At 42.9% G+C, this 15,388-nt stretch overlaps 1 pseudogene; it reads left to right on the top strand.

Annotated features, from left to right (window-relative positions):
- Nucleotides 1-14,224, top strand: part of LOC134330093 (ceramide transfer protein-like) — a 43,281-nt pseudogene extending 29,057 nt beyond the window's left edge.
- The last annotated feature ends 1,164 nt before the right edge of the window (nt 14,225-15,388 follow it).

The raw sequence follows: 15,388 nt of genomic DNA, 5'->3' as shown, positions 1-15,388 counted from the left end.
AGGGGTCGGTATCACGTACGGAGAGGCACTCTCTGCTCTCCGCTATTCCCCGTCTCACAATTGAGGAATCCCTTCATCCCATCCTCCCTCAGACGCAGCCAATCATGTCTGGTCAGCCGGTAGCAGTGGTGGGGTTTGGTGTTAGACCTCTACTTTAACCACCGAGCTAGCACCGCCCTCAAACACGCTTTTACATTACGTACTACAGAAATGTGTGTGCATATATATATATAATATATAGTGTTTTCTTTTATAGTTGTAACTTGTCATGCTGCTGTATAATAGTACTTGCATTACATACCCAATATCATTTTATTTACCCTAACTGTATTTACTCTGTGCTGTAGCTGCTGTAAGACTCAAATTTCCCCCATGAGGATCAATAAATGAATCTTATCTCTAATCCCGCTATTTAAAATATAGATGTACTTACAGTTGTGCACTCTAACCACTATACACACGAGTAAAGAAAGCAAATCGACCCCCTACTGTGATGTTTAAAGACTGAATGTATTATTCAGCGACGGTAATAGCCATAGCAGCTGACATGGCGTATCTATCCATCCATCCATTCATCCATCATTATGTTCATTGATCCATGTGTCCGTCCATCCATTCTTTGAACCATACGTCCATTCATCCATCCATTCATCCATGTGTCCGTCCATCCATATGTTCATTGATCCATATGTTCATTGATCCATCCATCCATCCTTTGAACCATCCATCCATCCATTCTTTGAATCATACGTCCATCCATCCATCCATTCATCCATGTGTCCGTCCATCCGTATGTTCATTGATCCATCCATCCATCCATCCATCCATATGTTAATTGATCCATCATCCATATGTTTATTGATCCATGTGTTCATCTATCCATCCATATGTTCGTTGATCCATCCATACATCCATCCATCAATCCATCCATATGTTCATTGATCCATGTGTTCATCTATCCATCCATATGTTCACTGATCCATCCATACATCCATCCATCAATCCATCCATATGTTCATTGATCCATGTGTTCATCTATCCATCCATATGTTCACTGATCCATCCATACATCCATCCATCTATCCATCCATATGTTCATTGATCCATCATCCATATGTTCATTGATCCATCCATACATCCATCAATCCATCCATATGTTCATTGATCCATCCATCCATATGTTCATTGATCCATCATCCATATGTTCATTGATCCATCATCCATATGTTCATTGATCCATCCATGTGTCCATCCATCCATCCATTCATTCTACTCTTGTATCGTTTCAGGCTGAATCTGGTTACGGCTCTGAATCCAGTTTGAGGAGACATGGCTCCATGCTGTCTCTCACCTCAGCTACCAGCGGCTACTCCGCTACCTCCACCTCGTCCTTCAAGGTGAGGAACCACACGCCACACGTCTTCTAAACGGAGAGCGTTCACTTCAGCCTTTCGTTCTGTTAACATCACCGTCTTTTTCATTTTTCATTTATCATTTATCTCACGCGATAACGTTTCTAACTGTGTAAACACACACGTCCGTCTGTGCAGAAGGGCAACAGTCTGCGTGAGAAGCTGGCTGAGAGATGGAGACGTTCAGAGACATCCTCTGCAGACAGGTGGACACGCTGCAGAAGTACTTCGACGCCTGCTCAGACGCCGTGTCCCGGGACGAGCTGCAGAGGGACAAGAGTGAGTACGGTGCACGGCCGGGGCGCGAACGATAAACGCCACGGGTCTGTCGGAAAACCTAGTGAGCTGCCTCAGTCGAGAGGGTTCTAATGCGACACGGAGCTCATGAGGCAGATTATTTAGACGCACTACTTACGTCACCGCGGTTTTAGCTTACTAAGCTAACACGGTTAGCCTCAGGACCTTCAAACCGACGCTAGAACGCCAGCTAACGTCTCCCTCCGTGTACCGAAAACGGTTCGACTGTCCCTGACGAGCCACTTGTGCACCTTTATACTAATTACAAATCAGTGAGAGTTTATTACATTTAAAAAGAACTCAGTTGGTTGCTCCGCATTCGTCCGCCACGTGCACCTCATTAGGAGCATTTAAGGAATCTAGGAATTTAGTCACGCCCTCTTCCCGGGAGTGTAGGATGGCATAAGATGCATCCGTGTTGACAGATATATGGCCACACCTGACCATTAGCTTGTCAGACATTACATTCTAAACCACGTCCATTAATACTGTACACTGACCTTGCAGGGTTTCGAACCTTGACTGTGGGAATTTGTGCCGTTTAATTGGAAGAATATTTGTGAGGTTGTGCACTGAAATTGGACAAGAAGGCCTGACTCACAGTCTACATTCCGATTCATTCCAAATGTGTTCAAGGGGGTGGATCGGGGACTGGTTGCTTCAGATCAGACCAGTACTTTTGTCCATGTAGGTGTAGCCTAGTGGTTAAGGCACAGGACTAGTAATCAGAAGGTTGCTGGTTCAAGCCTCACCACTGCCAGGTTGCTGCTGCTGTTGGGCCCTTGAGCAAGGCCCTCAACCCTCACTTGCTCAGACTGTATACTGTAACTGTAATGTTAGTCGCTTTGGATAAAAGCGTCTGCTAAATGCCAAAAATGTAAATGTAAAGTATCTTCTCTATCTACCTCCTTTATCTCTCTCTCTCTCTCTCTCTCTCTCTCTCTCTCTCTCTCTTATCTTGCTCTCTCCAGCTCTCTCACTGTTTTGCTTTCCATCATTTATCCTCGACCCGGTCGGTTCCCGCGGCGGGTGCTTTCGGATCGATCCGCACCGTCGGCTCCTTCTCTCCTCGTCATCGTCCTCTTGTTCTCTCTCGCCCATTGTTTCTCGTTCTCATCTCTCTGACCCCCCCCTCTGTCCAGACAGAAGAAGCGGGCGTATTGTCACGCTGGCCGGTACAGTGCCGCCTCACAGTTGCCGTCTCACTGGGGGCCGTCTCACTGTTCCGGCGGCTCTTGGCAGCGCCTGCCGCCGGGTTCGCCGGGTTCATGCTAACTGAGCGTGTGTTGTGCTGTTGTGCTTGTGTCCAGTTGTGGAGGACGATGAGGACGACTTCCCAACCACTCGCTCCGACGGCGAATTCCTGCACAATGCCAACGGCAGCAAAGAGAAGCGTAAGTTCTGCATCTAACCAATATTTAAAGCTTCTAATCGGACAGGAAATGGAGTACAAACGTTTTTATAACGGAATTTTATGTAGAACCAGATGAAATGGATAGAAAAGCGTTTGGGGAGTGTTGGATCCTGTTGTGCTTACAGGATCTTCTAATTATTAAAAGTTATTTTTGTTAATCCACTCCGGCTCAGGACTTTACAACAACAGTACAGATTCATTATTGTTTTATTATTATTATATTTTAACTCAAGAGCTTCACTGCTTGTGTGAACACTTATTTTAACTAAATATCTTCCACTCTCGGAGCAGCATGTTTGTTTATACATGTTTGTGTAATTAGTGTCGATCCGATTGGTCCAAGATTTTAAAAGCTTGGGCCTTAATTATGTTTAGTTTGGTTTCGTTATGTGTAAATAAGTGGAACTAAACGAAACAGGAATGTACAATGACTTTGAGTAGTGTCCAGCGGGGGGCTTTCCACAGGGTTTTGAACTCTGACTGTTGGACTTTGTGCCCATTGATTCAAAAGAGCAAGTGTAAGGTCAGGCACTGATGTTGGACGAGACGACCTGACTCTCAGTCTACATTCCAGTTCATTACAACGGTGTTCAGGGGTTTAGGACTCGGTGGCTCTGCAAGAAGGTCCTGGGTTCGATTCCGAGGTGGAGATGTCCGGGTCCTTTCTGTGTGGAGTTTGCATGTTCTCCCCGTGTCTGCGTGGGTTTCCTTCGGGAGCTCCGGTTTCCTCCTACAGTCCAAAGATGTGCAGTTGTTAACAATAAATAAATAAATGTATATATGGAACGTGTGTGTCCGTGTGGCTTCAGATGTGCAGTTATATAAAACGCTCTGACCACTGACTTTAGAAGCCACCGGCGTGTCCTGGAGGTATTACAGATCATTGGGCCTCTATAAACCGAACCGATGCGCTAATAACACTGATCGTCTTTGTTTCAACAGTGTTCCAATCTCTGAGCACCAAGGGTATCAATGGGATCGATTTTAAAGGCGAGGCCATCACGTTCAAGGCCACCACGGTGGGTATCCTGGCTACGCTGACTCACTGCATCGACCTGATGGTGAAGAGAGAGGACAGCTGGCAGAGGAGGCTGGATAAGGTACAAGGATCATGACTCTGGTTAACCGTAACGGTGTGGACGCGAGACGTCTGCGGCACAAATCCCAGGGCCCAACAGTGTTAACCTGGCAATAGGGGGAATTGATCCAGCGACCTTTCGATTACTAGTCCAGTACCTTAATCCCTAGGCTACAACAAATAAAGTTGTACTGTTTAGAGGGGGAGGGAAGGGGGTGATAATAATTTAACACTATAAACCACTTTATTAGGAACACCTGTGCACCTGCCCACTGTGTATGTAGGGCAGTTGTAGCCTAACGGTTAAGGTACTAGACTAGTAATCTGAAGGTTGCCGGTTCAAACACCACCACCTGGTGCCTGGTTGTAACTGTTGGGCCCTTGAGCAAGGCCCTTAACCCTCAATTGCTTAGACTGTATACTGTAAGTCGCTTTCAATAAAAGTGACCTTGATATGGTTGTTGAGGCAAAACATCAGAAACTGCTGATCTCACACATGATAATGTAAAGATTCATTAAAAAAACATCCAGTAAGGGGCAGTTCAGCAGGCAGGAATGATGACTTGTAATACCTCGACTTAAAGGTAACATAAACGGGAACATTTTTAATTTACCGTGAGTGACGTTGAAGGTTTGGTAATGTTATACTTAGTACGTTTGGCACAGTAGCATCAGATTATTATTAATATTTATTATTAGTATAACAATAACGTGTTTATTTACAAGAAAGAATGACGAGAACATGGTGGAAGTTGTCTTCTTTGCATCTTTCAATTAGAATTCTTTACTTTTCGATTTGTGTAACCTTACAGCAGTTTTTAACCCATCACCCCCTTTTTTCCCCTAAATTGTTCCATCTTTATTGTCGTTACATCCAATTTTCCAGCTTTTGATTTCGATTCTTTATCGTATTCATGCGCTGAACCTTTAGCACGGTGTATCTCCAGCGTATGAACCTCACCTCGAGGTTCCAGAGCCGATTAACGGTGGCCAGGTTTCCGGGGTGGAACCGTTTCGCCAGCGTATTTCTACGATCTGTTTGCATCGGACCGAGGTCGGCGGGAGCATCGCGGTTAGCGGCGAGATAAGAAAATGTGCTGCGGCGCTGTACAATCCGTGACCTTTTGCTCCGGCTTTCTCGTCCTCCCACCTCGTCTCTCATTCTTGTCCTCTGTGTTCTCCATCTGTAGGAGACGGAGAAAAGGAGGAGAATGGAGGAGGCCTATATAAGCGCTTTGTCCGAGCTGAAGAAGAAATCTCATTTCGGGGGCCCGGATTACGAGGTGGGCTTCATCACACAGCTGATGCACACTGTTCACTCAAACTCAACTCATTGTGTTTCATGTATTTGCAATACTTTTAGTCAGAGCCTTCGTTTCTGCTCAGTGTTTGTAAAATATCTTTATCATGAATGATTACTGTACGCTTTATTAAATATATGAATATGTGGCCAGTTTAGTGTATGAGCGCACTGTATTGGCTGGAATGACAGCCGTGTTTATTCTGCTCGATATTAGAATTATTTTTAGTAATTATTTTGCCAATTTAGGATCCAAATAAGTCTCGCTTTGAATTAAAAGCTTTTCTACACTGAACATTTTACCCCTAGATTACAAATAAGGCTTTATAATAGTCGAGTGAATATTAGTGTTCCATGATTGTGTCAAATTGGCCAAGTAATAATAAAGCATGGAAATTATTTACATAAATAAATAAAAAAATAACTGGTACCTGCCGTAAAAGGTAAAATCGATTCTCTTCTTGGATTCAGTGATATATCTTGGAGGATTTTCCCTATCACTAGAAGTTTTTCTATGTATATTTGTGTATGTATATTTGTTTAAGGGTGTTTTATGACACAAATAACACTGCTGTTGGAGCCAGAAACATGTTCTTCTAGCCTGAATTGTTCCTTTTCTCTGTTTAGAATTTCTTAACACCACTTAGCATTTGTGACCCTTTCAGTTCCAAGTTCTGAATTAGTTCAACATTCGAATAAAACACTCAGCATGCACGTCCAAATATTTGTCATTTATCTTTGATTAAAATAGTTTTTTACTCTGTTCCTCTGTTCCTCTCCGATATCAGGAGGGTCCGAACAGTCTGATCAATGAGGAGGAGTTCTTCGATGCTGTGGAAGCAGCTCTGGACAGACAAGACAAAATAGAGGAGCAGGTTTGTAACCTTTATTAATAATATCTCGTGGCATAAACTAGTCCTAAGGGGAAAAATGCTTCCGGTTTGCTATAAATAATTTACATTTAGAGCAACTTTTATCCAAAAAATGAAGACAATATGACTCAATTTATTGATATATGTCTGTAAAGATGGAAAATCTGGTATAAATAGTATAATGTACCTTGTTTCTCATTAAAGCAGTTATATTTGTATTATATTGCGATATATATACAGGTCCTAAGATGTATTATGTACCCCAAATTGTACCCCAGTATTGTGTTATATTTATATATTTATTGCGGAATAATTCAATCAGGACTCTGTTTTTGTTCTGCAGACTCATACGGAGAAGTGTCGGATACAAAGGCCGAGCCAAATGCTGTCAGGAGACGCCTACTCGACCATGGGCACTCACAGATTTGCTGAGAAGGTAAGTTACCCTCTTCTACCTGCCCTAAAAGGGTCCAGATGGGTTCCTTCACCTGACAGCAGTGTCAGTTTCCCTTCCATTTCTGCTAACTGTGCTTCTGTCTTTAATGTTTCACACTCCGTCTGTCTCTGACTTCTTCACGAACTGATTACCATCCTGTTCTCTTCACCCATCCTGTCTGTGTTCCAGTCGCCCACTCCACCCTGCCCCCCTCTGTCCTGTGACGTAGTGCTCAGCCCCACCGTCCATCCCGAGCACAGGTTCAGTGCCGAGGTAACGGCGCCCTCAGCAGCCGCGTTGTACAGCATGTCAAACGCATGAATGAATGAAACGAGCGACGTCCTGCAGACGGGTGACAAATTAACGGAAAAGCCTAAAGAGATGTGGGGAGAAATATAACATAAATGCATGACAAATTCTGCTCCTATAGAACTGGATTAAAAGGAGAAATGTGTTAGGGATTTTGGATTGAGAGTGGGTGGGAACAGATCTTCATATATACAAATGCACAGTGTGTAATTATAATGCACTGTCGTGTACTGCACTCTTTTTTATCAACATCTAAGCACCAGTTTGGAGGAATGGTCTGAAGGAACCACGTTCCATCCCAGTGAGACTTTAAAGCTATGCCACAAAACAACCCCTTATAAAGTGCTTTCTTTTCCTTTAATCTGTCACTGCTCATGTCCATCACTAAATCTAACACTGCTTGGAAAATAAATACACATTCAATGAAACTAACATGACCTGCATTGTCTTTGAGCTTGAGCTAACCCAGAGTCACTTTTTTTGACGCCGTTTACCAACCTTCACTTTTAAGAATATATGCACTGCTATACATGTTCTAATATTTTTCTTTCCAAACTAATAATTCCCAGTTTCCTATCATAATTCCACTACTGCATCCAGCGCAGACTCGTCCAGAGAGCCTTACATTGTACAGAACGTCACACTATGTTACATGTATTCTGGCTTTTTGTTCAGACAGCAGTTGCTATTGCAGCAGCAATTAAAAGACACCATATCTGACCGTCCCTCTCTCAGACACGGTTCACTCGGTCCATGTAGTATTTGTAAGATCCAGCACTAACGTTAAGCCGTATAGAAGCCACAAGGTTTCTATAAATCCCAAAGGTTTAGCAGAGTTGAGGTTAGGGCTTTGAGTTCAGCCTACTTCCTCAAATCATGTGAAACGGAAGGCACAGTCTTGCTGGAACAGGGAATGGCATTCCCCAAACTGTTGCTACAAAATTGTAATTATGACACCTGAACTCCATCATTAGGAGGGGTGTCCACATACTTTGGGCCACAAAGTGCATGATAAAACATACTCCATCATCCTTGTTAGATATAAATAATGAGATTTTAGGGAAACATCCTGCATGAGTTATTTTACTCTTGATTTTGTATGTGTGTTTTTGCCCCGTGAGCAAAAACAAATGCCTCCCGACCCTTGGCCCGCCTAATCTTTCCTCTTTTGCCGTGTCTGATAGGTGGAGGAGATGGTGAAGAATCACTTGACCTACTCCCTGCAGGATGTGGGAGGAGATGCTAACTGGCAGCTGGTGGTGGAAGAGGGGGAGATGAAGGTAAGAGCTTCCATTTCTTTAAGAAGGCTGTCAACAAGATTTGGTAGTATTTATGTGGGAATTTGTGCCTATTTAAAGCAAAGAGCACTCACAAACGATGTTCCAATTCATCCCAAAGATGTTCGGTGCCTTGATTTGTGCCAAAGGGGCACAGTCATGCTGGAATATGATGTATTTTATATGACTGTTGTTATACACCTGTTAGCAGTGGATGTCGCTGTAACACACAAACTTGGTGATTAGGAGGGGCGTATATTACATAGTTCTGGCCATGTAGTGCATGTCTTACTTCTCTGTAAACTCAAATCAAAAGGAGCAAGTGATGCTAAATGAAATGATATAGACGTGCCGGTCACTCTGACCCGATCTGTGCAGGTGTACCGGAGAGAGGTGGAGGAGAACGGGATTGTGTTGGACCCCCTGAAAGCCACGCATGCAGTGAAGGGCGTGACGGGTCATGAGGTGTGCCATTACTTCTGGGATACAGACGTGCGCAACGACTGGGAAAGTGAGTTCACAACGAGGGGACACAAGTATTCGACCACGTCAGGTTTTTGAGAATTAGAAGTAGTTCAAGATAGAGATTATTTACATATATTACAATTAACGTGCAGAGTAATAACAGACATTGCAGTATATATTTACAGAGTGAGAATTGAGAATTACTCACCTTTCCTGCAGTGAATATAACCTCTGTTTAAGCACGGCGTAAACTATCTAAATAATGAAATAAATGCATTTATAATCTAATAAACTTACAGTGCAGGATTCCTCAATGGGTCCAGTTCCACCAGCCAATGGCACAGCTGAGATTCGAACCCGGATCTGTTAGATTGGAGTATAATTAAATTGATGCCTAGTTGGTGTATATGGTTACAGGACCCCAATTCTTATGTGTGTTTGCTCCAATAATATAATAGTGCTTTATTAGTACAAAATGCTGATCCAGGATCAGTTTAATTTGTCCATTTTGCTGAACACATGATCCGTAAACACGTCTTTTCAATCAGAAATTGTTAAAGTAAATTTTTCTCATTTCTCACCTCTCATTATCTGCAGCTACTGTTGAGAACTTCAACGTGGTGGAGACGCTGTCAGAAAACGCCATTATTATTTACCAGACCCACAAGGTAAGCAGCTCGTTTCCATCTTTTGAGCTCAGGGTTTGAAAGGGTTAAACTGGAATCTGCGTTTCTCTACGTGCTAATCTTTTGCAGAGGGTGTGGCCTGCGTCGCAGAGAGACGTCCTGTACCTATCGGCCATCCGTAAGATCATAGCCAGCAACGAGAACGACCCCGAAACGTGGATCGTCTGCAACTTCTCCGTCGACCATGACAAAGCCCAGGTAGGGTCAGCTGTTCGGTTTTACTGTGCTGTAGTCATGAGTCTTGTCGTGAATGTACACTATAAGGCCAAAAGTATTGGGACACCTGACCATGAGCTTGTTAGACATCCCATTCCAAAGCTACTGGCACTACTGTAGAAAGGGAAGCCTGGAAAGCCTGTCTGTGGGAATTTGTGCGCGTTTAGTCAATAGTCAGTGAGGCCTGGCTCACAATCCAACTTAAATTCATGCCAAAAGTGTCGAGTTGGGTTGAGACCAGGGCTCACAGACTTTTATAGAGCTGGCTTTGTGACAGAGAAAGGGGAACAATGTTAACAGCTGTATTATTATTACCTTGTATTATTTCTATAGACCTGTTAGCAATGGATGTGGCAGAAACAACTAAATGTAATCATTAGAAGGGGTGTCCATATACTTCTGGCCATATTTGCTTACTGAAAATCCCCCTTTGTTTACTTTCAGCCGAGCAGCCGGTGCGTCCGTGCCAAAATCAACGTCGCCATGATCTGCCAGACGCTGGTCAGCCCACCAGAGGGCGACAAAGAGATCAGCAGAGATAACATTCTGTGCAAAATCACATACGTGGCCAACGGTAATAACGAATTCTTCTACTGTTTGTCTGATTTCTGAATGCCGTGGAGTTGCTGACTGTGTTTTGCTCGTCTGTGCCGCAGTAAATCCCGGCGGCTGGGCCCCTGCGTCCGTCCTGAGAGCCGTGGCCAAGAGAGAATATCCCAAATTCCTGAAGCGATTCACTTCCTACGTGCAGGAGAAAACCGCCGGCAAGCCCATCCTGTTCTGAGCCCTCGGGTAAATCTCAAATGATTAGACATGCAATTCAACTTCAGTGTGTGTTTATGAGCAGAATTTAGGTTTGGACCGGTTGTCGGAGTGATTGTGTATTAATAACATATATTGTGTTTATAATTATGAATTAGAAATACAGCATTGATTATAACAATTATGGATAATATTGGCAAAAGCAATGACTGAAGTGTTTTAAATAATATAGACAATCAAGAATTTGGGGGACAACTGAGTGGTGATGGCTGGATAGATGGTCATTATGATTGATGGCTTGGGATGATTGATATGACAGATTACTATTAGAGATGGATTATTATTATGATGGATGGATAGATTAATGAATAGATGAACGACTGGATGGATGGATGGATGGATGGACAGATTGATAAATGGATGAATGGCTGGATGGATGGACAGATTGATAAATGGATGAATGGCTGGATTGATGGCTGGACCGATGGATGGATGGACAGATTGATAAATGGATGGATGGATGGACAGACTGATAAATGGATGAACGACTGGATGGATGGATAGATGGACCGATGGATGGATGGATGGATGGACAAATTGATAAATGGATGGATGGATGGATGACTTGGGATGATTTAATTAATAGATGTTTATTAGAGATGGATTATCATTATGATGGATGGATGAATTGACAGATTGCTATTAGAGATGGATGATCATTATGATGAATGGATGGACGGCCTGATGAATGAACCAGCGACCTTCTGATTAATAGTGTAGTACCATGACCGCCGAGCTAGCAGCTGCCTTTTATTAGTTTCTAGCTTGATGGATAAATGAGTGGGTGAATGAAATGATAACGAATGGATTTAAGATGGCATGGATGGTGGATAGTTTGATTGCTAGTTGTATTGAGAACTTGCTAGATTGGTCAGGGTACTTCACCTTTAAGTGATGTCAATGGTTTAAGCCCCATCATGTGTGTGTGTGTGTGTGTGTGTGTGTGTGTGTGTAGGGTGAGCAGTTTTTGTACACTGCTTATATTTCTATTTCTCTCCGTTTCAGACTCTGAGCGCGCACCGCCTCCTCTACACTCCCAGCTTCGTTCATCCTGTAGCCGTGACTCACCACAGCTATCCCAGACTGTTCCGAACTTCTTACTAACTACATTACCCACAAGTCCTTGCAGCAGCCCCTACTAGAATAGACGCTCCATCTGCTCCCGAGGCTTAAACCCGTTCAGCGCTGTGAGAGGACTCGCACTCATTCATGGTTGCCAAATGCCGACGTTTGTTCTGTATTTTCTGGCAGATGAGATAGATTATATATTGATATTAAACTCTATGTATGTAAGTAGGTGTGTGAGATTAAAAAGAAAACGTTTATATGGTGGGAATCCCAAGCCTACAGATTAAGTTCTGCTATTTTGGGATTGTTTTGCAGCACTTGATCGGTCCTGCTTTGTTTCCATGCTGCTAATTTGAGACTCTGATAGAAATTGAACGCTCGTGGTGACACATTCCACCGTTTTAAATCCGACACGATTAGAAGTGAACTTCGAGGGCTTGCACTGGCATCTCTAATGACCCACGGTTCCGTTTTGTCTTTTCGTTTGGATCTCTTTGATGAAGCCGGGCGTGGTGCTGACGAAGAGATCGACCCCCCCCTTTCCTTCCCTTACTTACCCCAATGTTTTGTTGTTAATTTTCTCTCTTGTAATGAATCTTTTGTTGTACCTGTATATTAGCGGTCGCCGCCTGTAGCACGATTAGGGCTCAGTAGTTGGAAGTGGAATTTTAATACCGTGAGCGGGCGCTTTATAAAAATTTGTACGTATTTAATTTCGTAGTGAATGCTTCGAGCACGCAGGATTGTTTTCAAGCCAGTGCTGTTGTGAGATTCATCCAACTGCACATGCCTTAGTGAGGGGAAGAGTCAGCTGTGTGTGTGTGTGTTGTGTGTGGTGTCTGTGTGTGTCTGTGTTAGTGTGTGTGTGTGTGTGTGTGTGTGTGTGTGTGTGTGTGAATGACTATGAGACTCCCAGTGCTGGATGTACTGCGTCTTTGGTTTTCCTGGAAATGGGAAATGAAAAGTGTATGTGCAGCACGTTTTACTTTTATAAACCATTCAGTTTACTAAGTTCGGGGGATTATTAATGACATGATTAGTTACAGCCTCAATTTATTGATTAAATGATAAATTGAAGTGCATTTTTCATTGCTTCTTACCTTTGTACATCCAGCACTGAGTGTGTTTGCATATACAAACCAGTCTGCTAATGTCAAGTTATTGGATTTTGGCGTCACGTGTACATAAACTCATTAATCTAATGATGAAAAATCCAAATCTACACCGGTGAGGTTGTAGTTAGACCATTCAGTGGATAAGCAACATCAGAGCTTTTAAAATTAAGTATATTACGCTATGATTAAATTATTTGATTGGCTTAGTGGTGCTGATTAACAACGTTTTCTTTTAACAACAGTCCTAAGTGGTCATATGTTTGCTTTTGGACCTGAAATTAACAGAAACTAAACACTTTCTGCCCTGCATTTGTTGCTTTTACATGATGTGTAACTATACCACTGCTAGAGCATTCATTATAAATAATAAAGTATGGGAGAGTATTAAGTACTTCACCCTCAGTTGATATTGTTTAGATTATTTTCTAATATTCAATCGAGTGAAAATGAGTGTGAATCTCAGCAGTGCTATTGGCCAGCTATGTTTTGGGGGGTGGACGAAGCCTTACGAAGTACTGGCTCTCTGTCCAGGGGGTTCCTGCCTTGCGGCCAAATGTTAGTGACCAAGACAAAGCCGTCGATGGAATTGAAATGCAAAACTACTCCTAAGTCTTTGTTCCCGCCGACTCTCGGCTCTGCTTCCGGCCGACAGTGCCTGCAGCAGACACAAATTGGCCACCAAAGTCTGCTGGGTGCGAAAAGACCGGATTAAGTGGGTGGGGTCTTCAAACGCTGTGCAAGGACCCTGGTTAGCAGGCCGAGGCAAAAGAAGGGGTTGAGGGACTCAACACAAGACTGATTGTCAGCTGAAGTCAGCTTATTAATCCTTAAGTGCATGTCCAGTGATGCCAAAATCAGATTTTTGTCATTATCAGATTACTCTGTGTATGTAAACACTTAAGAACTCGTGTCTCGTCTGCAGGTGTGTGTGTGTTAATCACTAGTGAAGTGCCTCAACATGTGTTGTTGATGTGAGGTACCTCCCCGAACCCAACCCATGATCTCTGAACAAGAGGGATGGATGGAACAAACGTCCTGCGTCTTTAGCGCTTACAGAATAACTGCAACCTGACGTTATTTTTCTAAATTCTGTAAAATTTTGTGATTTTGCAATCAGACGGCCGTCACCTGAAACAGACGCTCGTTCAGACGGCGGCGTGGGGCCCGATCGAGAGCGTTTCTGTTAGTTTTTTTTGTTTTGTGACACATGTTGTTATTAGGGATACGTTTGCACTGACAGTTCAGTCAAAAAGAAATATAATAAGTCTATAACTTGTCACACACACTGCATCTGTTAAAACATGTTTGGTGTTTGATGTTCAGGTCGGTTCTGGACTCTTTCAGGTCCATGTTGCTAACAAGTCATGGAGGTTTTAAGCTACCGGTTTAGCATTGTACAAACTTGGGACAGAAGTCAAACTTACACTGCTATAAAATAAAATAATAAACTTTACAAATGTGTGTAGATCCCAATCACTTTGTTTCCAAGCACAGTACTAGTACTGATGAAAGCCCAGAACTTCCATTAGGTAAGTTATTTCTGTCAGAAGCATCAAATAATAAAATATAGTTCATGTTTTTTCTATAGCCAGGCTCATGTTCGCCTATAAAATCAGCATTTCAATACATTTATGGCATTTAGCTGGATGCTTTTATCCAAAGCGATGTACAGCACTGTGACTGTATATTGCCTAAGCAATTGAGGGTTAAGGGCCTTGATCAAGGGCCCAACAGTGGCGACCTGGCAGTGCTGGGGCTTGAACCAGCGACCTTTCGGTTACTAGTCCAGTACCTTAACCACTAGGTTACAACTGCTCCTAAAACTTTACACCTTCCCGAAGTCCCAATAAGTTACAGAGAGACACACTTTCATAGACATCATGTGCGTTATTGATCGGTATGGGTCGGCAGCAATGGCCTATGGTTAATCCCCTCATGTGCATGTATCTCATGCTGTCTCATTTTAACCTTTTCCTATCTCACGTCCAGCCCTGATGTCCCAGACTGAAATTTAGTTGCAATCTTTCGGCCAGTACAGCGAGCCCATGGAGGGATTAACCATAGGCCATTGCTGCTGGCCCATACAGATCAATAATGCAAATGATGTCTACAAATGTGTGTAGGGGTCAGTTGTAGCCTTAGGGGTTAAGGTACTGGACTAGTAATCAAAATGTCGCTGGTTCAGGCCCCACCACTGCCAGGTTGCCACTGTTGGGCCCTTGAACAAGGCCCTTAACCCTGATTGATGTCTATAAGTGTGTCTTTCGGTAATTCACTGGGACTTTATAATGAATGGATAAAGTTTGATGACAAATCCCCTTATTATAGTAAAAATTATTACTATAACACAAACAGAAATGTCACTACACAACAAGGAGCTCAAACATGAGAAGAAGCTTCCTAGTGAGATTATATGCCAGAAGCAAGCAGAATAATTATATAGTTTTTATTCTATACACCCTGAGCCTGTTATTTGAACACCCATTATACTCAACATGCCCTATGATTTAGTTGGTAGTTCCTAGTTGTTATGTTTTGGTTACTTTGTTTGGCAATTGTTCCATTTACTGGGATGTTTCAAAAACATTTGCAAAATTTGTCCGAACGATGTACAACATTGT

This window comes from Trichomycterus rosablanca, chromosome 16 (assembly GCF_030014385.1).
Source record: "Trichomycterus rosablanca isolate fTriRos1 chromosome 16, fTriRos1.hap1, whole genome shotgun sequence".
Lineage (NCBI taxonomy): Eukaryota > Metazoa > Chordata > Actinopteri > Siluriformes > Trichomycteridae > Trichomycterus > Trichomycterus rosablanca.
Note: the sequence above shows the minus strand (reverse complement) of the source record. Positions and strands in the feature narration are given on the sequence as shown.